General features: G+C 42.7%; 1 protein-coding gene and 1 long non-coding RNA gene across 2 annotated transcripts in view; one reads left to right on the plus strand and one right to left on the minus strand.

The window, feature by feature from the left end:
* Positions 1-435: 435 nt before the first annotated feature.
* LOC123836744 (uncharacterized) lies at positions 436-22,968 on the minus strand. The gene is made up of 5 exons (XR_006789048.3): positions 22,850-22,968; positions 22,454-22,741; positions 19,929-20,006; positions 8,358-8,564; positions 436-771 (listed from the first exon to the last, which is right to left on the minus strand). It is a non-coding gene; the product is annotated as an uncharacterized LOC123836744 (long non-coding RNA).
* ESR1 (estrogen receptor 1) overlaps positions 22,596-22,972 on the plus strand; it is a 381,963-nt gene continuing 381,586 nt past the window's right edge. The window contains exon 1 of the mRNA XM_045865762.3: positions 22,596-22,715. The gene's annotated coding sequence lies outside the window, so the exon portion shown is untranslated. The remainder of the gene's footprint in view (positions 22,716-22,972) is intronic.

The following is a 22,972-nucleotide window of genomic DNA, read 5'->3' on the forward strand; positions in this document are numbered from 1 at the left end:
CATCACTTTTATTTCAAGACCTTTTCTTTTGCTGTGACTGAGAGTTCTGGACAATCGTCTGTCAGTACTTGGCTCAGGACATTTAGTAAGAGCTAGGCTAGTACAGATGTAGACTTTGATCCCTCCAAAGGGTTGGTGCCTTTAGTTTCCAATTTTTTTCACATTAATTGCTCATGATGATTGAAACATTCATGCCGTTTCTTTGGGGTTATTAATCACTGACAGGAAAATCATGTTTGTTCTACTTCTTCATTCAATTCCTTTCATTTCCTGTTAGAGCGTTCACTGTGTCCCTAGACCTGCGTGATGTGCTAACAGTGGTCTGAAAAAGTACAGTCTTATATTCAAGGAGATGACAATGTTGTTGGAACAAGAAGCCTCACACAGGGAGCAATTAGGGAAGAAGAACGGAAGACAGGAGAATGACACATAACGGAGGTTTGGATTGTGTGTGCTTTATGACTACGGTCTGAAACAAATCACCCATTCTTCCAGATTGTGAAGAAATAAGACTCTGAAACCTAAAAGTGAAATGAATTAAAACAGAAGTCGGAGCATGTAGGTTTTCATCGAAGCCTTATTGTTGGGTATGGGCTTCTCTTTGTGGTGGCTGTGTTGTCACCCTTTGAACAGACACTGTTCTTCAGAGATGTCCTTTCCCTGAAGGATCGTGGGTGTGTTTCTGCAGTTTCCCCACAGCCCTTTGGTTTAGATTCTTTGATGCCATGCCGGTTACATGACACTCTTGATAGGTGAGTAGAGGTAAGCATACTGGGAAGGACAATTAAAGAAAGAGATTACAATGGTGATTTGGAGCTGAGGAAATATAGATCCCATGGAGAAACCATATTTATTTTAGATTGTAGGCCATGCTGGAAACTCATATTACCACCAGCTGAAGTGAACACTGCTTTTACGGATTACTGGGAGAAGGTCAACCTTCTGTATGAGCAAATAAACAAGGACACCATTATCATATTTTCAAGTAAATTAATTTAGAGAACTTAAGTAATACCGATCTTATCATAGTTTCCAAATGATCTACTATTAAACCCAGTAGCTTATTGGAAAACTATTACCAAGAAAGAACTATTTCAAATGTAGCAGGTTACGATAAGGACAAAGCTTTAGATAACATGAGAAGGTAATTTTTCTTTAGGCAGAAAAATACCAGGCACAGATTTATCTTTGACAGCATGACCTGCCCAAATCCTTGCTCTCCAGCCCATCTGATAAAGGTCAATGACTGAACACCCAAACAAGTTCATACACACAGCACCTGCCTGACAAAAACAGTGAAATTGTTTTTCCCCGACCCAAATTGCACCATTTCCTTAAAGTTTGGAAAACAATGCGCTGAGTTTCTCTATCCTGTATGCAAATTTTTGTTTTCTTTTTTTCACGTTAGAGACCAACCAGTGTTGTTCTGAGCGTCAGTGAAGATGAATGTGACGTGCCTGCTTTTTCTGCCTTCAACTCTTTCTTTTAAACACCTCTCACCGAACTCTCTCATTTCTAGATTGAGAAGGAAATAGGAAAGAAAGACAATGAATTGTCTCTAAAATGGTCTCAGAATAAAAAAAAAGAGCGAATGCTCATAATTGTTTTATTGTTATGAAGAGTTTGGGTTTACAAAGTAATAAGCATTTTCCAAATTACTGACTTCAGTTGTAAAATAGGTAAAAAAAACCATGCCAGATCTAATTGCCAAATATCTTGCAGTCTCTAAAATATTTTTTGTAGCCTTACTATTATTACTATAAACAGAAATAGCAGTGATAAAAATCAAATGAAGTTTTGCAAACACCCCAAATTCCATTTGTGTGTGTGTGTGGGGGGGTAGTTTAGAATTAGCAGAAATAATGTTCTTCCCTGCACACAGCTGTGTCCTGCACAGTTGCTTTCATGATCTCATTTTCCTGGCTGGGAGCCCCCTCTATTAAACAAGAAAACAAGGTGTGTGGGGGGGCGGGGTGGTCAGAGACATAGCAGGGTAACAGGGAATTGGACTTGAACTCAAGCGTCTTCCAGTCCACTGATTTTTTTTTAAGTGGTTTGTTTTTTAGAAGAGTCTGTCATGACATATAAATCACTGTTAATGCCATCATTAAACTGGCTTTCGAGAGATTTTGTTTTAAAGAGACAATGCAGGGGCGCCTGGGTGGCTCAGTCGTTAAGTGTCTGCCTTCAGCTCAGGTCGCGATCCTGGGGTCCTGGGATCGAGCCCCCCCATCAGGCTCCCTGCTCAGCGGGAAGCCTGCTTCTCCCTCTCCCACTGCCCCCCTGCTTGTGTTCCCTCTCTCGCTGTGTCTCTCTCTCTCAAATAAATAAATAAAAATCTTAAAAAAAACATAAAGAGACAATGCAGTTAGAGAATCCTGAGCTCTGAACTGGGAAGCACAGGATTCCAGAGCTGGGAGCCCCAGAACCTGCACAGGCAGGTGCAGCTCCAGCCCCCCGGGCTGGGCCCACAGGTTGGTTTGCTGTCGGCGTGGCCTTCTCCCTTCTGCACAACCTTTACTGAGGGTTGCTCTTGCCTCCTCTCTCAGCCCGCCTGGAGCGTGGTGGGACTACATGTTGACAGCTTATTTTATATTTGGGGTGAACTTTGATTTTGGATACATATTGAACTAGTGTTCAGCTCTTTTTATCAATGCCCTAATTGGAGGTGAGGGAGCTGGGGAAGGCGTGACAGCCAGCTGGTCATAGGGACAGGGATGGCTGGCCGCCCCGTCATCCCACCAGGCCAGCTCTGGTCTTTCCACCATTCCCCGTGGCTTTTAAATGACCTTCTTCTTTTTTAAAAAAATACCTCTTCCCTCCCTTTTCCAGTGGCAAGACTTAAAGGTTTCAAATACTTGAAAAATAAATGATTTCCAAATCACTTCAGACTACTAACATAAAATGTTTTATCACATTTCCAAAATCAGAATGGCATATTAAGAAATGATTTCATTCTAATCCATAGTCTCTTTTAGGGATATAGAGACATTATCTCAAATTATCACTCCGAAGAGACAGAGACAAGAATTTTGCACCATTCTACTTCTCAAATCATGTCAGTTATTTTATTTCAATTCCTCCAAATCTCTTGGACAGTTATTTCCTTCTGTATTTTCTCGTATCACTTAAAAATTATATTTTACTTTGTCGGGGCCTAAAGAATTGCATTGAAAAACTAAGAAATTATTGAAAAAGAATTCCATTAGCACAACTATCATGATCAGAAGAAATTGGCTAATTTCAGTGTCTTTCTTTGGGCTTTTCATAGAAAATTGTTGAAATGTATCTGCCCTAAGTAACTGACATTTTGAAATTGATTTCAAGCTGTAGAGGAGGAAGAAAAGCTACATTGAAAAAAATTAAATCTTAGGTTTAGAGATACTAAAAAAACAAGTCCCAGGCCCAGAGGATCCCAAATACTGGCCCTTTGGTTCAGAAGTGAGAAAAAGAAGTCACAAATCTGATGTGGAGGGAGACACACGCTTCCTTTAGCAGTTATTATGTTGAAAAGTATTTTTAAAGAGCATTTTTGGTTAACAATCTCAACTATTTCTGTAGAGAAAACTGCATGTTCCTGCTGTCCTGTGGAAGCAATAATCAGGCTCCCAGTGGATGAATAGGACAGAGGCACCCTCTGCCCCTGGGCTACTGTCTCCTCCATCAGACCTCTGCTGACTTGCCAGCCCTACTGCAGTCTTCAGCTTGATCTAGCTCTATGATCTCTGAGTTCCTCGAAGATGCCAGGGCTCCTGGTCTTCACACATCTACTTCTGTGGCCAGAAGGACGGCCACTGTGAAACCGACCTTCACTTGGCAGATTCCTATCCACTCTGATGAGGTGTCTACTTCCCCCAGGAGACACATGGTTGGCAGTGAGTGTTTGTGGAGTGATCACTGCATGTGCTAGAGGAAAAAGGCTCTGTTATCACTCAGAATACCTCAACTCAGCAAAGGATCTTTAACTCTTTGTGTAGAGATTGCTGCATGCTCCTGGGAATGCATGGAGGCTGGATGGGAGGGGTTGGGGGAGAGGCAGGAAAGGAGGAAGGGAGGGAGGCAGAGGAAAGATGGGAGAGTAGCTGAAGTGCCATAGGAATGCAGAGCTAGGAGGGGAGAATTAGAGAGTGGGAAAGAGCTAGAGTCAAAAACAGAGTGCAAAAGACAGAAGTTCATGGAGTTGCTACCTGGCCCAGCTCTCACTAGCTAGCTAGAACCTTCCTGCCTCCCTTTTGCTGACTCATCTCTGTTCACCCTTTACTTCCATCTGCTCTTCTTCTGCAGGGAGGCTGTATTTTCTCATGGAAATCTATACTCTGCATATCAGAACATTTGTTGACATTTTATGAAGTTTGCTTTTTGTTAGCTTTCTTTCCTGTTAGATAGCAACTTCATGAAGAGTCTATCTTTTTTTTTATCATGATGACCCTAGCACCTAGCACAGTGATTGCTGTCCATAGTAAGTAACTAAATATTTGTTGAAAGCCTAGCATTTTGGGCAAGTCATTTTAGGTTTCTGGACTGCACGGTTCCTCATCTGCACTATGAAGGTGGTGGTCAGGTTGATAAATCAACATCCCAGCCTAGCACTGGTCTTCTATGACTTCGTACCTACATGGTACCCAAGAAGACAGGGATGTTGTTTGTAAAGACGCTGAAGATCTTTTATTTTTTATTTTTATTTTTTAAAGATTTTGTTTATTTATTTGACAAAGAGACACAGTGAGAGAGGGAACACAAGCAGGGGGAGTGGGAGAAGGAGAAGCAGGCCTCCCGCGTTGTAGGGAGCCCGATGAGGGGCTCGATCCCAAGACCCTGGGATCATGACCTGAGCCGAAGGCAGACGCTTAAGGACTGAGCCACCCAGGCGCCCCAAGATGCTGAAGATCTTGTAATACAAACCATGACTGCCTGGTAGACTGTTTATAAAGGACCTTGGACTGGGCCAGGGTGGGGTGGTGGTGGTACAAAATAGAGGGTAGGACCAGTCCTTATTATCAGGGAGAGGAAGAGAGCAACAAGTCATTTCTATGGAAAGACCGAGTTGCCCATACATCTATCGTGGACATGAAGATATGTTGATGAACTTTGGCAAGTTCACTGCAGAGACAGGCCTGATCCTTCAGAGTGATAAGAGAGACTGATCCAGAAAAGAAGAGAGCAATGAATTAAATCTATATGCATATACTGCTGTATGTATATATTCATTTGGTCAGAAAATACTATTGACTGTATTCTTGGGCCAGTGCTAAGGGGATGAAGATAAATCAGACTTCAAGGATAATGAAATCTGGTTGGGGAAGAAAGGCATATGCATACTGAAAATATAGCAAAGACGATGTGAACTGGGATAAGACAGGTATTCCATTTTTCTGTCAGTTCTCCCCACTTGGCTTTCCTGTTTGTTAGGGCTTTAAAAGGAAAGAAATGTTACCTCCTGCCACATCTTATAAAAGAAGTGGAATTTGAGCTTGGCCTTTAAGACTGGCAGGATTTGGGCATTTAGAGATTAGAGGTGGCATTCCAAGTAGAGAAAAGCAAGGCCAGTGGAAAAGCACCTGGCATTTCCAGGAATGGTGGGAGTTCATTCAGCTCCAGGGGATTACATGAAACTGGCTTGTGGCAAATTCTTTGGAAAGGCAGGTTGTGACCAGGCTAAAGGCCCCTGGACTTTGATCCGTAGGCAATGTGGGCTCAGAGCAGATATCTGAGCAGGGTGTTGGTGGTAGCTGGGCTTCTGAAGGATCTGTGGCGGTGGTGGGGCAGCTGGGAGCTGGGGGTGGGACCCGAGTGGAAGCTATGACACTGAGGTCTGGGTTGGGGTGCCAGTTTCTGGAAATGGGGCCATGCCGGTGCAGGGGAAGGAGAAAAAAAATTAAAAAGAAAGGAGGGGGGGTGAGATTGAGGCTCTGGGCTCAGAATAGATCTCAGAAGATTGTCTTTTTTTTTTTTTTTTTTAAGATTCTATCTATTTATTTGAGAGAGAGAGCTAGCGTACAAGTAGGGGGAGTGGCAGGCAGGGGGAGAGGGAGAAGCAGGTTCGCTGCTGAGCAAGGAGCCTGATGTAGGACTCGATCCGAGGACCCTGGGATCATGACGTGAGCCGAAGGTAGATGCTTAACCGACTGAGCCACCCAGGCGCCCCTCAGGAGATTGTCTTAAGAAATCAAAGAGGACATGGAGTGGTGCACAGAGATTAAGCTGGGGGGGCAGCTATACCCCCAGGGAGTGGAGAAGAAAGTTCTTGAAGAGGAGGCCTGGGAATTCCCAGTTTTATGTGGGGATTATTATATGTATAATGTGTAATATATAACATATATTATGTTATTATATCGTACTTTATATTATATATTATTATATATTTCATACATATGTATTTTACATAATTATCTATAATTATATAATTTATATAATTTATATAGATATATAGATATCATTATATGTATCATATACATGATATATATATAAAACTTCAGTTAAGTCAGTTTCTTTTGTGACCCATAGGTTTTGGTCTGAAGCATCTTTATCATTGCCTTCAAGGCAGTTTGAATATCATCTTTGATTTCTTCAATTTTAGTTTTTTAATTTTTTTGAAAGACTTTATTTATTTCTTTGAGAGTGAGGGAGAGAGAGAGAGGGAGAAAGCATGAGCAGGGGAGGAAAGAGGGAGACGGAGAAACAGGTTCCCTGATGAGCAGGGAACCTGACATAGGATTCTAACCCAGGACCCTGAGATCATGACCCAAGCTGAAGGCAGATGCTTAACCAACTGAGCCACCCAGGCACCCTGATTTCTTCACTTTTAGAGTTTAGTTAAGTATATATACTCTAATTTTCAGGTAAAGATCGTTTATCTCTTTTTATTCAGATTGTGTTGGATTTTTATGAGGTTTTTTGTCATGTAAACCTGTATTTTGCAAACATTTTAAACATAATCTTTGTGCCCAAGTTCATAATCAAACTTTATAAATTGTTGATGGATAAATGAACAAAAATTCTCTAGTTGAAAAATGTCAGGATCCCTATATGACTATTAAATGTAGATAAAGGAATGTAATATTGAATCACTTCTGAAAAAGATGTATTCGCATCTCCCACTGCAAGTGCTTTTTAATCAATCAAGTTCTTCACTTCTAAATAGCTTTGCTTTGTAGATTTAGCTGCTCTGTTGTTCGGGCCCTCCAGTTTATTGACTTTTATATCTCTTTTGTAAACATGTACCTTTATATTCATAATATCCCTCTTTATCTTGTTTGGTCAATTTTTTCATAACTAATTAAAACGCCATGGTATTAATGTTACTCTTGTTCATAGCTGATAGGCACCTCTACTTCTTTCATGTAGTAGTGGGCCTTTGGATTTATCTTTCTTTTTTTTTTTTTTTTTTAAGATTTTATTTATTTATTCATGAGAGACAGAGAGAGAGAGGCAGAGGGAGAAGCAGGATCCCAAGGAGCAGGAAGCCCGATGCGGGACTCGATCCCAGGACCCTGAGATCATGACCTGAGCCGAAGGCAGACGCTTAACCATCTGAGCCACCCAGGCGCCCTTGGATTTATCTTTCTAAGACTGTATATCTCAGTCTTGAGTTTATTCAGATAATCTCTAAAAAATTCCATTTAAGTCTTTTCTATTCTTAAAAAACTGTCTATTCCCAATATGCTTAATTTGGACATTCGTTACAACCAAAAGATTTTTCTTTTCTTTTTTTTAAAGATTTTATTTATTTATTCGACAGAGAGAGACAGCGAGAGAGGGGACACAAGCAGGGGGACTAAGAGAGGGAGAAGCAGGCTTCCCCGCGGAGCAGGGAGCCCAATGGGGGCTCGATCCCAGGACCCCGGGATCATGACCTGAGCCGAAGGCAGATGCTTTAATGACTGAGCCACCCAGGCGCCCCCGAAAATATTTTTCTATTATAAAACATAATGTATCATTTTCTATAGGACCTAAGTTGCAATTCCATTCTACCAAAGACCATTCAGATTCATCAGTCCCACTACATACCTTCCAATGTAAAGATGTAATTTGAGATCACCATTTTCTGAGCCAGAGCATTGAAGTGCTTTGGTGATTCATGAAAATAAATATTTTTCCCACTCCGAGGCCCATTTTTGACCAGTCATATGGTGTAGAAAGGCAGGAATGAGAGGGCTAGGGCTGTGAGAGGAGAGGGGCTGTGCATGTGCTATTGAGTATCCGTGCAAATGACAAGCAAGTGCTGTTAACCTCCAGGCTATGTAAAATAACAAATATTTAGAGTGCGCTGCATGAAGGTATGGTTTACAAAGCGCTGTTAATTACATGTGCATACATTCATCTATTCGACAAATGCATGTTGAAGGTCTACCGTGTACCTGATTCCAGCCAGGCACTGGCGATGTGGAGGTGAACACGTCAGGCACATATTGATGCCCTGCTAGTTCCTTGGGTGGGAATGGCTGGATGGTTAACTTAGTAGTTTCAGGTGCTGGAATTTATTCTACCCAGCTTCCGAATTGCTTCAAAAACCAAGTGTCCTCTTCCTCCTCCTCTTCTTTCTTCTTCTACCTCCTTTATTACTACTATCGGAAATTTGAAATAGAAGGAAAGAAAAAAATTAATGTTACATAAACGGCCGCTTTTTGGAATAACCCTACATTTATGTGGCGTGTCCCAGTGACTTTTTAAAAAGCCATCACTTTAGGCTGGCCTTTTCAGAATGCTTACTCTGCTACCATACCACTGTTCTGCACTCACCTTAAAATGCTTTCCCTAAAGTAGCCCATTTACCCACTAGCATAACTCATTACCCACAAGCATAACTTGACTATTAAAAATGAAGAATTTTCTTGGAACCCATACATTAAGTCAGGCTACAGTGAAACAAAATTAACAAAATTCGAGTTGTTGCCAGAAATTAGGTGAAGCTGCGTTGGATTTAAGGGCCAGTTTGTCAGATTACCATCTGTAGATGCTGCTGTGGACCAGGTGGGGGCAGCAGAGAGCTGGCTGAGGTCCACCAAAGGCCAGGGCTGCACATCCCTTAGGATCCCAGGGCACAGGTGGAGGTGGCAATGAATTAGGAAGTAGAGTCAAGGTTTTGAGACTTTGTATCTGAGAGAAGGGAGTGTTAGAAATATCACAAAGATCAGAATTCAAGGGAAGCAAGGATTGAAGTAGGACTGATATAAGTCCAAGGGCTGGGTGGCAAAAGCAAAGTGAGCAGGAGAAACAGGAAGGCCAGTGTGGGTGGGTAGACAGGAGGTACCAGGAGGAAGACAGCCTGCATCCCTAGCATTTCTTCCCATGCCTTCCCAGAACAGTGGCCAGGTTCCTCCTTGGTCCTGTTTGGTCTTCCAAGGGCAGTGGTTCCTACTGGATAGAGATATGGGAGGTGTTAGCTCCATATCTCTCTTGAGCTGAGACTGTAATTAAAGTTCTTGTTTTATCAACAAGTACTGAAGTGAGTTGAGAAAGCTTGAGACAATTTGGTAGTAATCAGGATGTGGTGGTAAAGTTTGGCTTGGGCTCTTCCTTCTGGTTCCTCCAAAGAACTAAATTTAGCTCTCAGCATCCTCCCGTCCATCTTTTGGAAGATTTTTCACAACCACCCAGGAAATGCAGTTCACTACTCCTGTTTACTTAATGGTCTACTCCACTTGAAACATCATGCTCTCCCTGTGTGGTCTTGTCATAATTATCTTCAAATGGTGCTAATTAACAGAGCCAACACATGGGGCACCATTCCCTCCCCTGACTTGGCATTCTCACAGGGTGCAGTTAGCATTCCTCGTGGGAAGGCGTTCTGGTGATCCCTTATCTGTACTCTCTCCATCTACTTTTTACCATGCCAGTAAGCTGCCTCACCCCAGAAACTGTTACCCAGTAAAGAACATTACCAAGTCCTAGCAGATGGCTGCTTATCTCAAGACACAGATAGTCACCAAAATCCTAGCAGTAAAAAGCCTTTTCTATAGCCCCTTAGAGCTAATTATAACACAGTTTGAATCATGGAAGACAATTTGGAAATGGAACAGAGCATGGAGAAAGACAAAGGGAGAATAGAAGACCATTCTCGAAAAGGAAGGAACATTTGGGTTAGGCTGTAGACATAAAACGATAGCCCCCGACTTTCTTGAGAAAATGGAAATGTTTTGGTTCGTGAAACACCAACAGAGGTCATTGCTTACTAGTAGCTGTTCCAGAAGCATCTCAGCTACTACTTCGTGCATCAGGGTAGTTAGCCTTTCCCTGTCTTTACCTCCCTCTTTGTAACATGGGAACCAAGGTGCTGACAATGTTTCAACAAGTTCTCTAAGGTAAGACTAGAGACTGTTACTGACAGGGCAATGGTTCTATGAGTGAGGGTTACTGTGCAAACACAGAACATTTTATTAATGGAGTTCAGGGTGTCCAGCTTTTCTTTCTAGAGTAAACACACGCCCAGTAGTATTGACTCATTTTGCATTGTTCTGTTGCGTTGTTTGCAAATCTTTTGAATTATTACCCTGTATTTGTTCTCTATTGTTCAAAATTCTCTTTTAAAAGCTGGATATAGAACTTCAGTCCCTGCTGGCTTTGTTCTTTTCCACTTGGCAAAGGTTGATTGATATTATCTTTCTTTTGGCCTGTGTTTCTTGGTGGCTTGAAATGAGCATGGTTTGTGTGTATGTGTGTGTGTGTGTTTTCTTTACTTCTTTGCCCACATTGTCAATAATAGAATCACTCTGGGAACGGGGTGCACACAGTAATTTCTGCAGCAGAGTTTCCAAAGGGAGGAGATCTTGGTGTAAATTTGGGATATTGTATTGTTTTGGTTTTCTTTTCTCAGATGCTACAACTGTTTCTTGGGAGTTACTATTTTTTTTCACAAATGAACAGTGACACATTGTCTTAAGAGGTATTCTAAACCATGTTAAACCAGTAAAGAAATTAGTGAAAAAATGTTAAAGCAAATGTAATGAAAGAAGCAAGAGTAAGCATGTGGAAATGGTAATATGAGGAACTGGCTGTGTCATGGTCTGGTTGAATTCTATGTGTGTGAGGTACATGAATGGGCTTGAAGGGGACAGATTTATGGAACTGGAGAGGACAGATCTGTCCAACTCAGGGGTTCTCACCTCTCATTGCACATCAGAATCACCTGGAGATTTTTTTTGTTTGTTTAAACTGATGCTCGGGTCTCTCCACTGAAATCAGAATGTCTGAGGGTGTGGTTTAGGCCCAAGTCATTTGTAAGCCAGTTGACAGCCAGGATTGAGACCTACTGACAACCAATAGAAAAACACTTCCTTGAAGTGTCCCCAGGCCAGAGGTCTTAGCCTCATACCAGATACCGGTCTGGGCCAACATACACTTGTGGATTTTATCCAGCTTTGAACAGGCCTCCTCTTCTGGCACTGCTCCCAAGCTCTCTGGCTCTTCCTGACGGTCAAAATAAAATAAAATAAAATAAGCTTTTCTTCAGTTGAACTCCTGGAGCATTTGCAATACTGTGAACATGCTAAATGAAATGGTATGAAATAATACTGGTTGCCTTTATTTAAATTGTAATGGAAATATATACTTTTTTCAAAGGGCCTCATCCAAATGTGGAAAGAGTATTTTTTGAATGTGGATTACATGTCTATTTTGTATCTTAAAGGCAATGCCCTCAGCCTCGGAGCCAGCTGTCTTCCCCCAGGCCATTCAAAAGGTGCCACACGTCCCAAATGTGATCTGCTTCCTTCCTTTGACATGGCCTAAACGTCCCCTATTCAAAAGAACTCACATCAGCGTGGAAAGGGCAATTTACAGACATCTGAATTATACCCATTAATTTAATTTATATCTGTTACACAGTTATATCCAAAGAAGAGCGTTCTGGGAGAATACGACTCAGAAAAGGTAAATGTGTTTGGGGTAGAAGGAGGTAAGAGCCAGGAGCAGGGAAAGCAGACCTGGGCGAAGCCAGATAATAGGGACAAAATAGGCAACCTGACAATAGGGAGGGCGGGGGCCCTGAGATGCTGAGCAGAAGGAAAGTGAGGCTGGTGTTCAGTGTCACCAACCTGAAGTCACAGGCACCGAAGTTTTAAATGGCATCTGTATACCGATGTCCCCCAAATTTATATTTCCATCCAGACCCTTTCTATTGCCCTTCAGTTGCCCACTCGCCAAATCCACTTGGCTCTCTAGATTGGCATCTCGAACTTAACATGTCTAAAACTGGACTCTGGAACTCTCTCTTCCCCCAGACCTCCACCAGCTGGGGTCTTCCTATCTTAAGCAAATGGTAGCTCCATACCAGGGTTCTGGAGGCCAAAAGCCAGAGACTCAGTCTGGCCTCCATTCTTTCTCTCACTCCTGGAACATCAACTATATCAGCAAATATGTTTGCTTGACCTTTCAAATACACTGAGAGTGTTACTCCTGGTTCGAGCACCATTGGTTCTCACCTGGATTGTGGAAGTGGCTTCCTAATTGATCCCTGCCTCTCCCACTTCCCTACCCACACTCCAGTCTATACTAATCAGTTGTACTGAGCCTTCTAGAACATAAATCAGGTTATGTCCGTCCTGCTCAAAACCCCCAGTAGTTTTCCCTTATACTCAGAGTAAAGGTCTGTGCCCCCTTGGATGGCCTATGAGGTCCTACACAACTTGCAACTCCTTTACCTTTCCTCCTCTTCTCCTTCTTGCTCCCCGACACATCTGCTCGGTCACCCTCACTTCCTCCCTGTTCCCAAATGTGCCCGGGACACTCCTGTCTTTGCACCTGCTGCTATTTGGGGCTGCTGTATGTCCAGAATGTTCTTCCTCCAGAAAGCTGCTTGTCTCCTCACTGTCTTCAGGTGTTTGTTCAATATCTTGTTCTCAGGTCACCTTGTCTGATTGCCCTACTTTAAAGTTCCACTCTTGCCCTTGTACTTGTCCCCATTCCCTGCTTTACTTCATCTCAGTACTTGTCACCATTTGACCTTCTTTCTGTATTTTATTTGTTGCTTATCCTTTATTCCTTCACTTTCTCTACTAGAGTATAAACTTCATGAGGTCAGGGATTTTTGTCTCTTTTGTTTGCTGCTATGTCCCTAACACCTACAACAATAGCTGGCCCATTGCTGGTACTCAGTAAATAATTCTTGGATTAAAAAAAAAAAAGAGCACGTATCCTAGATAATCTCTAGACTCCTGTCCAAGTGACTGAGTTTGCCTTGCTCGTCTGTGACCCAGTCTTGGCCTTACACCCTCATCTCCCAGAAGAAGGACTTCCCATTCCCGGGAGAACCGGAGGCTCCATAGCTCTATTACACCACCTCCTCACTTGTCCTGCCCACGTGGAGCTCTGCCAACTGCCTGAGCTGGTTGCTGGTCACTTCCTTGTCCCTGCTCAGTCAGCCAGTTGGGGTCTTGGACTAGAGCCTTCACTCATAGCACTCAGGCTCCCTCTGCCCCCACCTCTCTGCACCCGTCCCCTGGCTGAGACCTTACTTGTGCTCATGTTCTTACTTCTCCCTTAAACAAACACCCCTTGCCCTCACCAGTTGCTCATCTGAAATTTTGATATACTGGTCAACCCCAGTCCTGCTTGAACATCTATTTTAATAACTCCTAGTTATACTTCAGTTGGCTCTGTGCAGCAGACCACATAAGAAATGATTCTAAGGTTGCATTCCTGAGAAGGCGGGAAATGTGCTTCAGGATAATGAGAATGTCGTTCTGAAATGAGTGATGAACAGTGTGTGTGGCCAGTTCTCCTGGTGGCTTCCATGGGCTCTCCTGGGGGAGGGGGCAGTCCTAGATGGGGGAGGGTCCGGCGCCTGCCATTTCTCATGTGGTTTCCCCAGCTCTAACCTTAACCCCAGAGCCCAGGCCTCACAGAAGCTTCTGGGGGGCAGGAGTGACTCTGGAAACTGGAGGTTGTCCTTAGACTATTTCACAACACTTTTCTCCAGGAAAAAGAGAAAGAAAAAGAAAAAAAAAGCCAGCCTCATTCTCTTCATCCCCAGTATTACATAACCTAACATTTCCCTTGCTGGTTGAAATGAATATCCTTTCTCTGCCTGCATAAATAGGACATAAACTCTTAGGATAGTCTGCTTCCTCTGTGTAAGCGCTTCTGCGGGATCCGGCTGCTTTTGTTGGTTTAGTGGTGGCCCGCAGCTCGCCGCTGGCTGGGGCCAAGTCTTGCCTCAGGGCTCCTTCTGGGAGTGTGGATTCTGCCAGAACACCTTTTAAATGTCTAAACAAGGACCCACTGTGGCAGCTGTGGTGACCCCACCGGAAGGTGGCTCACCTCGAGGTGCTGGGGCCGCGCTCAGGCTGCTCTGAGCTGGAAATCTACTGTTGCTCCTTGCACACGTCTCCCGAGGGTGGAAACCCCACAAAAGGCACCCAGAACGCGCGGTTCAAAAACCCCAGAGTTATAAACACAGCCATATCAAACACAGCCCAACACAGCTTCTCCAGGGCAACTGTTTGCTTGATAACTTGGTACAGATCTTCCACTACCCACAGTGGGGTTATGTCTCAAGAAACCCATGCTAAGTTGAAAACACCGTTAAGTCGAAAACGCATTTAATACACTGGTCCATCTCTTTCATTTCCTGAAAGACTAAGCGTTCATGGCATGAAGAGAAAGGATTGGATCTCTTTGGCTCGAAGTCCGTGTGTTACTCATTCTGAAGTCCAGGAGCTGCTTCATATCGCAGTTGGAAATTACTGAATGGATCTAAAGTTTTGGGAATCGGGATCTCTTTGGAGTTTTACAAGTAAAATGTTCCAAAATGAGAAATTGACTATCCCAAGTTATTGTAGAAGAAAAGTGCAAATTGTAAAACTTTATTAATTTGGTAAAAGGTGCTAATTTTTTAAAAAAAGATTTTATTTATTTGAGAGAGAGAGAGAGAGAGCATGAGCAGGGGGAGGGGCAGAGGGAGAGGGAGAAGCAGACTCCCCGCCGAGCAGGGAGCCCGATGCGGGGCTCGATCCCGGGACCCCGGGACCATGACCTGAGCCGAAGACAGACGCCTAACGACTGAGCCAGCCAGGCGCCCCAAAGGTGCTAATTTTGAAAAGGAAAAGTAATCATTTAGGCAGTGTTACAATGTCAAAGAAATGATAATATATGTGGTAGCATATTAAACATTTGGTTTACAATGATAAGCCCATTCTTTTGCAGTTTTTTTAAAAGATTGTATTTATTTATTTGAGAGAGAGAGAGAGAACAAGCAGGGGGGAGGAGCAGAGGGAGAGAGAGAGAAGCAGATTCCCTGCTGAGCAGGGAGCCCGACATGGGGCTTGATCCCAGGACCTGGAGATCATGACCTGAGCTGAAGGCAGACGCTTAACCGACTGAGCCACCCAGGCTGCCCCCTTTAGTAGTTCCTAATCTTGCTTAGGCTTCTTAAAGAATCAGATGAAGTTTCTAGACTGTTCTCAGAAAAATGCAGATGTGTTTATGTACTCAAAAGATTGGATATGATTTCAGGGGTTTCCAAAAGCCCCTGGAAGCATCCATGTGGATCTTTGTTTTAGAGAGTGGAGTAAGCAAACCAGTAAAGGCTAAAATGATTTTATGAAAGCGAAATGTAGATGTATAGTAATCAACCAAAATTTAGTAATAAGGAAAATGATGTTAAACACATTGCCCAAGTGATGGCACAAAATTGTACTCATATTACTATCCATTTTAAGCACATTTTACACTTATGGTGACCTAGTGATCCACATGCTTGCTTTTTTTTTTTTTTTAAGATTTTATTTATTTATTTGACAGAGAGAGACACAGCGAGAGAGGGAACACAAGCAGGGGGAGCGGTAGGGAGAGGGAGAAGCAGGCTTCCCGCCGAGCAGGGAGCCCGATGCGGCGCTCGATCCCAGGACCCTGGGATCATGACCTGAGCCGAAGGCAGACACTTAACGACTGAGCCACCCAGGCGCCCCACATGCTTGCTTTTTATATGCTATTATCTTCCCATTTAACTTAATGCCCAAACTGTGCAATTTAAATGTCCTGTCTCTAATGTAATCACCTATTTTTGTTCCCTGTTTCCTATGTTTTATTTTTCACTCCTTGTCCCTATTTCAAGGACCGTGAAGATATTGGGGCTTGGGGACAAACAGTTTCCGGTATAGATTTTGACACTTAGAGAAAGCTTGTCCAAACCCAGACAGGGATGTACTTGGGGGTTGGGGCTGCTCAGTGCCCCTGTAAATGATCAAGTCCTGCGGTTCTACTGCTTAGAGGGCAAGGCGAAGGCAGATGACAGAGGGATGTGGATTGGAGATGAACAGGCCTTTCTGTTCCTTCTATTCAAGTTGAAATTTGTTTGAATGAAAAAGAAATCTGTGTGCCCGACACTGTGTGAATTACTGCCATTGGGTAAGACCCACTCCCTACCAACTGCAGTAGACTGGAGGTAGGAGGTGTGGGAGATACATACATAACTGGGGGCCAGACTGAATTTGCCATTCCCCTGAGAGTGTTATCAAGTGTTCAGCAAAAGTATGTTTCAGTGCTGATGCATCAGTTACCGGGGTGTCCTACAAGTCATCTGAAGTGTCTATCTCCCTTCCTAGTTACAAGCTCTTCAAGGTCATGTCTATTCATCCTTGTCTGGCAGGAGGAAATGCTTCCTAAGGGCTTGTCAGAAGGGAGCGGTGCAAGCAATGTGCTGTGGGGACTCGGGTGGGTGAGAACAGGGTGATGGTGAGTAATCACGAAGGGCTGCATGGAGAAGGTGATCTTTGAGATGAACCTGGAAGAAGTGGTAGGATCATAACTGATCCAGATAGGGAAGAAGCAGAGACCAAAGGTAGGATACTGGGCATAGGGAAGGAGGCTGCAGGATCAGACCTCAAGGCTGGGGAGGTGGGCCGGGACCAGATTAACAGGGAGGTAGTGAGTGGTTTGTACGACATTTTATCTTGCAGTGACACGATGGTGTTGATTAGTCAGGAGGGTAACCTGGTGAAGGTGCGTTCAATGGGTTAGAAATAGGAGAGGCTGAAGGCAGTCAGACAAGTCTGGACACCACTGCCCAGTCCAGCTGAGAGCTGAGGAAGGCTTGAGTGGTGCTATGGAGAAGGAAATAGAAGGGATGGAGGCTGGAGATATTTTGGAGGTTGAGTCTGAAGTTATTGCAATCCACAGTTCCCTGGAATAAGCCAGCCCAGGGCAAAAATAAGAAGAAAACAATAACAAAGTAATATTTTTCTCACCCTGCTCTCCCTCGACTGTTCTACAATCTGCAGTCCTTTGAAAACCTTCCTTCCTGTAGTGCCTGGTGATTGAACAGATGCTGTGGTACTTGTCACAGGTGCTGAGCATCACTGCAGGCCTGAGGAAGCGACCAAGGTTGGTCAAGGGTGTTGCTGCCGGTGGCCATCAGAGGGCAGGACCCACTTGCCACTAAGGGGGCTGGCTGGATCCTCAGGTGGGGAGCACTCTTCATCCCTAATTGTTATCTGGTCTAGGCATCAAGGCTTCCCTTTGCGCTCGATGTCTTACAGCATCGCTCATCAGCCTTTAATGGCAACCTCCCCTTTTGCTATGTTTCAGGTGTTTGTGCTCATTGCACAGCTGATGATGTTAGTGACGAATTCTTTTTTTTTAATTTTTTTAAGAAATTTTAAAAAAGATTTTATTTATTCATTTGAGACACAGAGATAGAGAGAGAGAGAGAGCATGAGCAGGGAGAGAGGCAGAGGGAGAGGGAGAAGCAGACTCCCCACTGAGCAGGGAGCCCGATATGGGGCTCTATTCCAGGACCCTGGGATCATGACCTGAGCCGAAGGCAGACGCTTAACCATCTGAGCCACCCAGGCGCCCCTTAGTGATGAATTCTGAGCCGTACTTAAAAATCATTTTTCTCTGGCACTGGCTCCTTGAACTTGGATGAAATCTGTGGAGTTCTCTTTTCTCCTTAGAAGTATATTATAGTAGTTGATGAAAATAAACTATTGGAAGGGCTACCCCTCTCTGAATCCTAGCTGAGACTGCTTCTTTCTGAGGAGGAGTATGTGAATTTGTGGATCTGTCTGGCTACTGAGACTGATGTGGTCAGGTGGTAGTTAGAAACTGGTATTTGGGGAGAAGGAAAACCCAAGAGGCAAGGTTTTGGGGGAGTAAGAAGGGTCAGCAGAGGGAATAGCTTTTCCATTTGAAATCATTGCATTCTTCAGATGTTATTTCTTTTGTCACCTTGATAAATATGAAAGCCCTTTTATTCTCCTAGTAGAATTTTTTCAATAATTATTTCTTCACATGGGATGTTTGAGGCTTTATATATATCTTTTTGTATATAAAGAAGAAGCATGTGATTTTTGAAGGCAGGTTTGTTGAAAACTTTTAAAATTTATATTCATTATTATTAGTTTCAGGGGTAGAATTTAGTGATTCATCAGTTGGTATAACACCCAGTGCTCATTACATCAGGTGCCCTCCTTAATGCCCATCACCCAGCTACCCCATCTTCCCCACCCCCATCCCCTCCAGCAACCCTCAGTTTGTTTCCTATGATTAAGAGTCTCTTATGGTTTGCCTCCCTCTCTGTTTTTATCTTATTTTATTTTTCCATGAAGGCAAGTTTTAAAAGGCTTTCTAAAGATGATGTGTAAGGTTTAATTGCCTGACTTTGTTACCTGAACAAAGATAGTCTTTTTTTTTTTTTTGAGAGAGAGACTATCTTTATCCCCATGAACTTCAACTACAGGGCATCAATGTTGAGCAAATGACAGTAGAAAGAGTCGTCAGTCATTGGTCATATGAAGAGTCTGTTTTCAAATATCTGGGACCTGTACACTGCAAACAGGACTGCTGGATTTTGTGCCTTCTGCTACACAAACTAGCAGCTGTGATCCAGGATGAGTGTTTTAGTTATACTCTTGACAGGAAGGAACAGAGACTCCCCTGAGTATCTGGTAATAAGGGTTAGCGGAGAATCTGTGTGCCGTCCACGACCCCACCAGCATAGTGGATAGGGCAGCCGTAGCCAGACCCTGCCGTGTGCTCAGGGGCTCAGGGCCCCTATTTGTTCACTTTGGCTCACTGGGTTTCTCTTTGCCTGCATAAACTTTACTTGCGAAAGAGCCTTTGCTTACTATGGTCTCCGGTCCACCCCAAGACATCCTTCTTGCCTGTGTGCCTCACTAGTTCAGTCTAGGTTTTCAGAATTCATACTCCAGAGAGCTAGAATGTGATTGGTCAAGTTCATCTTTTCACATTAGTTCATGGCTTTGGTCACTGTGTGTCTTGGTTAGTTTCCTATCCCTGGTCCAATTAGCTGTGTCCTGAAGTGGGGTCTGAGGATCATCCTGATGTGACTTGGTTGTCACCAAGTCTTTTTTAGCGAGCGGTTGTCACCAAGCTCACATTTTAGTAAGCTCAATAGAATGATAAACTTTAAGATGATTCATAGTAACATCTCTATATCAATCTATAGAAAATTTTCTTAGCCATTCACTGATAACCTCTCCACATTTTCTCCCTGTGACATATAGAAAACATGTGTGTTCCCTAGTGTGGTTTTGATTCTGCAGGGGGGTGTTAAAAACTTGGGTGCTGGGCGCCTGGGTGGCTCAGTCGTTGAGTGTCTGCCTTCAACTCAGGTCATGATCCGAGTTGGATCAGAAACAGGACAGGGGAGGGGCTGGGCAATTTCCCTTAGAAAGATGAGTAAATGGATGCTCAGGTGCTGACTGGTATATCAAGGCAAGCAGAATTTCAATTTTGGTTGCTCTTCATAAGGAAAACCAGAAGTTCAGAGCTGCTTGTAAAGTGTGATGGAATCCGGATAGTGTTTAAAGCAGTGCCCAATAGAAAAATCTTTGCTAATGAGGACAAGTGAAGAATATGGGCCATTATCTATGTTACCGAGTCCCAGTTGAGCCCACTGTCATCTGGAGTGTTAGACAAAAACACACACTCCATATCAAAAACCTGATTTTCATTTTAATCCGAATCACCTGGGTCACAGCAGGATTTTGCTTGATCAATTTTCTGCTTTACTTTGCTTGTGGAGACCAGGCTGTTAGTGGCTACTTCTGGAATGAGAGAACGTATTAAAAAAAGGTTGCAACCTAGAAAGATTTCTAGAATAACATTATACTGCTTTACTTAAATTGTTCTTTTCTTCTTTTGTTCCCCCATTATTCAGTTTAATCTAATAACAGTGAATACAATTTAATTAGAAAATTTTCCTCAAAAGAGATTTTTTCCTATAAGAAAGCACAGAATATTTTTTTTTTAAAGATTTTATTTATTTATTTGAGACAGAGAGAGACAGAGAGCACATGAGAGGGGGGAGGGTCAGAGGGAGAAGCAGGCTCCCCGCCAAGCAGGGAGACCAATGCGGGACTCGATTCCGGGACTCCAGGATCACGACCTGAGCCGAAGGCAGTCGCTTAACCAACTGAGCCACCCAGGCGCCCCGAAAGCACAGAATATTTTAAAACAATGTTAGTCTGAGCCTACGTTTTAATTTTTTAGCGAGCTCAATAGAATGATAAACTTTAAGATGATTCATAATAACATCTCTATATCAATCTATAGAAATTTTTCTTAGCCATTCACTGATAACCTCTCCACATTTTCTCCCCGTGACACATAGAAAACATGTGTGTTCCCTAGTGTGGTTTTGATTCTGCAGGGGGGGTGTTAAAAACTTGGGTGCTGGGCGCCTGGGTGGCTCAGTCGTTGAGTGTCTGCCTTCAACTCAGGTCATGATCCGAGGTTCCTGGGATCGAGCCCTGCATCAGGCTCCCTGCTCCGAGGGAAGCCTGCTTTCCCTCTCTCGCTCCCTCTGCTTGTGTTCCTTCTCTCGCTGTGTCTCTCTCTGTCAAATAAATAAATAAAATCTTAACAACAACAACAATAACAACAAAACTTGGGTGCTTTTGTCCTGAGTTTGAACTTTGATTTCAGCTATAACTTCTTGGTACAGATGCTTAATCTCGGCATCCCATGGTTTCCTCCTCTGTAAAATGGGGTTGCGGTAGTACTTACCTCACTGGTTTGTAAATTGTAAAATTGCTTAAAACAGTATCTGACTTCTAGTTTTTGTTCCGAAGACATTTGCTATTATTATTATTCTCCCCGCACCCCCCTTGAGAAAGCACATACTGGAATGCAAATGAATGTCAACAATGGTCTTTTAAGGATAACTAATCTAATGTAAATTTTATAGGAATTTTATGTTATACATTTATATTTTCTAATGAAAAGAAACTGATCTATAACCTTCAGTTCAGAATCCAACAGATGTTCTATTTTGAGAACTGTTGCTCTAAGTGATTTTCTTTTCTGTATTGATATGTACAAAGGATTTTAACAGGTAGCTAAATGGTGTTTGAAAAGCATAGTTCATTCTGACAAACTAATTGAAGGATTTAATTAGTTTAGACAAAAATATTTTACTTTCAAGATGTTTAAACTGTTCAAAACATCTTATTAAAGAATTTATCTTTTGCCAGAAACCATAATAAAAATAATAAAAAGCTAATAAAACCCCAATATTGCATTAATATATGTGATTGTTCTTCCTGTAAGTGAATCTTGTTGAAATTTTGTTTCTTAAATCAAAATTAAATACTGTACATGTTTGCTAAAATATGCCGTCTTCTACGTATTCTGCAGAAATTAATCTCAGGCAAATTTGCATATTCAAATTATTTTACGGACTAACTCACATGTATAAGGAAGATGGGAAATAGTTAAGATCCTTTATTTCAATAGGTTTTAAAGCGTTGATTATGAAAATTTTGATTTTCTGTCTTCCCTAAGACTGTTTAGGGCTGCATCTCCTGCCCTAAAGATGTCAACCTGCACTTAGAGATTCTAGAAAGCCCAGGAGCAAGATAGACGCCTTCACCTTCTCCTCTACCATTCTCACTTCCAGAAAACCAGCCTCTCCTAAGTCTTGAAGAGTAGACAAATCCAGTATGTTAAAAAACAATCTTTTAAAATACATACTCTGTAAAGCACAGCTGACTTTGTAAGCTATTAACATTTTTAATATTATTTCCTTAATTTCAATATCACTTAGCACATTTTCTACTTCAGAATGTTTATGTCCGTGTAAATAAGACAAAACACTGCATGAACTCTTAACTGGCTGCAGGAAATGCCAGACAGTTTATGGAAAGATCAGATAACAGAAAGAACGGCCTAGGAGTTGGAGGGAACTAAGCTAAGCGTCTGCAGGTTAGTGAAGTCAGGAACCTAATTAATCAGTGACAAGAAATGCAGAGCCGGTTGTTGAGTCAATGGCTGAACGAGAAAGTTACAGAAACGCTCACAGAAGACATGTCCTCAGTCCTGCTCTTAGCTGTAACTAATTTTGGATTAGCAAAATTTATGTGCTGAATGAATGCTTTATTTTTTTTTTTTTCCAACTCGACATGCCTGCCTAGATTTCAAACTTTATTAGCAGTGAAGAGAAAATCAGCTGGGTTACATAAAACATTTTCAGGCAGATTAACAAATTACTTACCCCTTGTTGAACGTCTGTCCTGACCGAAGGGCTAAGAAAGTTAGAATCAGGCCTCGTGTGGAGAAAGCAAGGCCACCCCCTCCTCTATTTTGTGCAGATTTTCCACTCCTAGTCAAATGGTGGTGCTAGTTCTTTAGTTTTGAGTTGCTGCATTTCCTAATTTCATGGTCATAACAGCCTCCTGTCTCCTGCCTCAGAACGGATTTCACCAAAACTGAAAATGCAGTCTCCATGCTCAGAAGCTCCTTAACGGGTTCGGAAGGTTAGTCTTCCTTTCTCTTGCCCATTCTGTACCAAAAGAAAACAGTCTTTGAGTGACATTCTTCTCCTCAAGTAGGTACTCCTATTTCTTTTTCTCAACGTAAGTTTTTCCTTTTTGCTCTATGTGCTATTTACCAGCATGATGTAACTTCAGAGCTTCCCTCTCATGTTAAAAGATGTTCATTTTTCTCTTAATGCTCCAGGGATATTTTGCAAAGTTGCTGGCAAGCACTTACGGCGACATTAAAATGTTGAATC

The sequence above is a fragment of the Mirounga angustirostris genome, unplaced genomic scaffold (genome assembly GCF_029215605.1).
Source record: "Mirounga angustirostris isolate CCGP_5_RB_7025 unplaced genomic scaffold, mMirAng1.0.hap1 SCAF_8, whole genome shotgun sequence".
NCBI lineage: Eukaryota > Metazoa > Chordata > Mammalia > Carnivora > Phocidae > Mirounga > Mirounga angustirostris.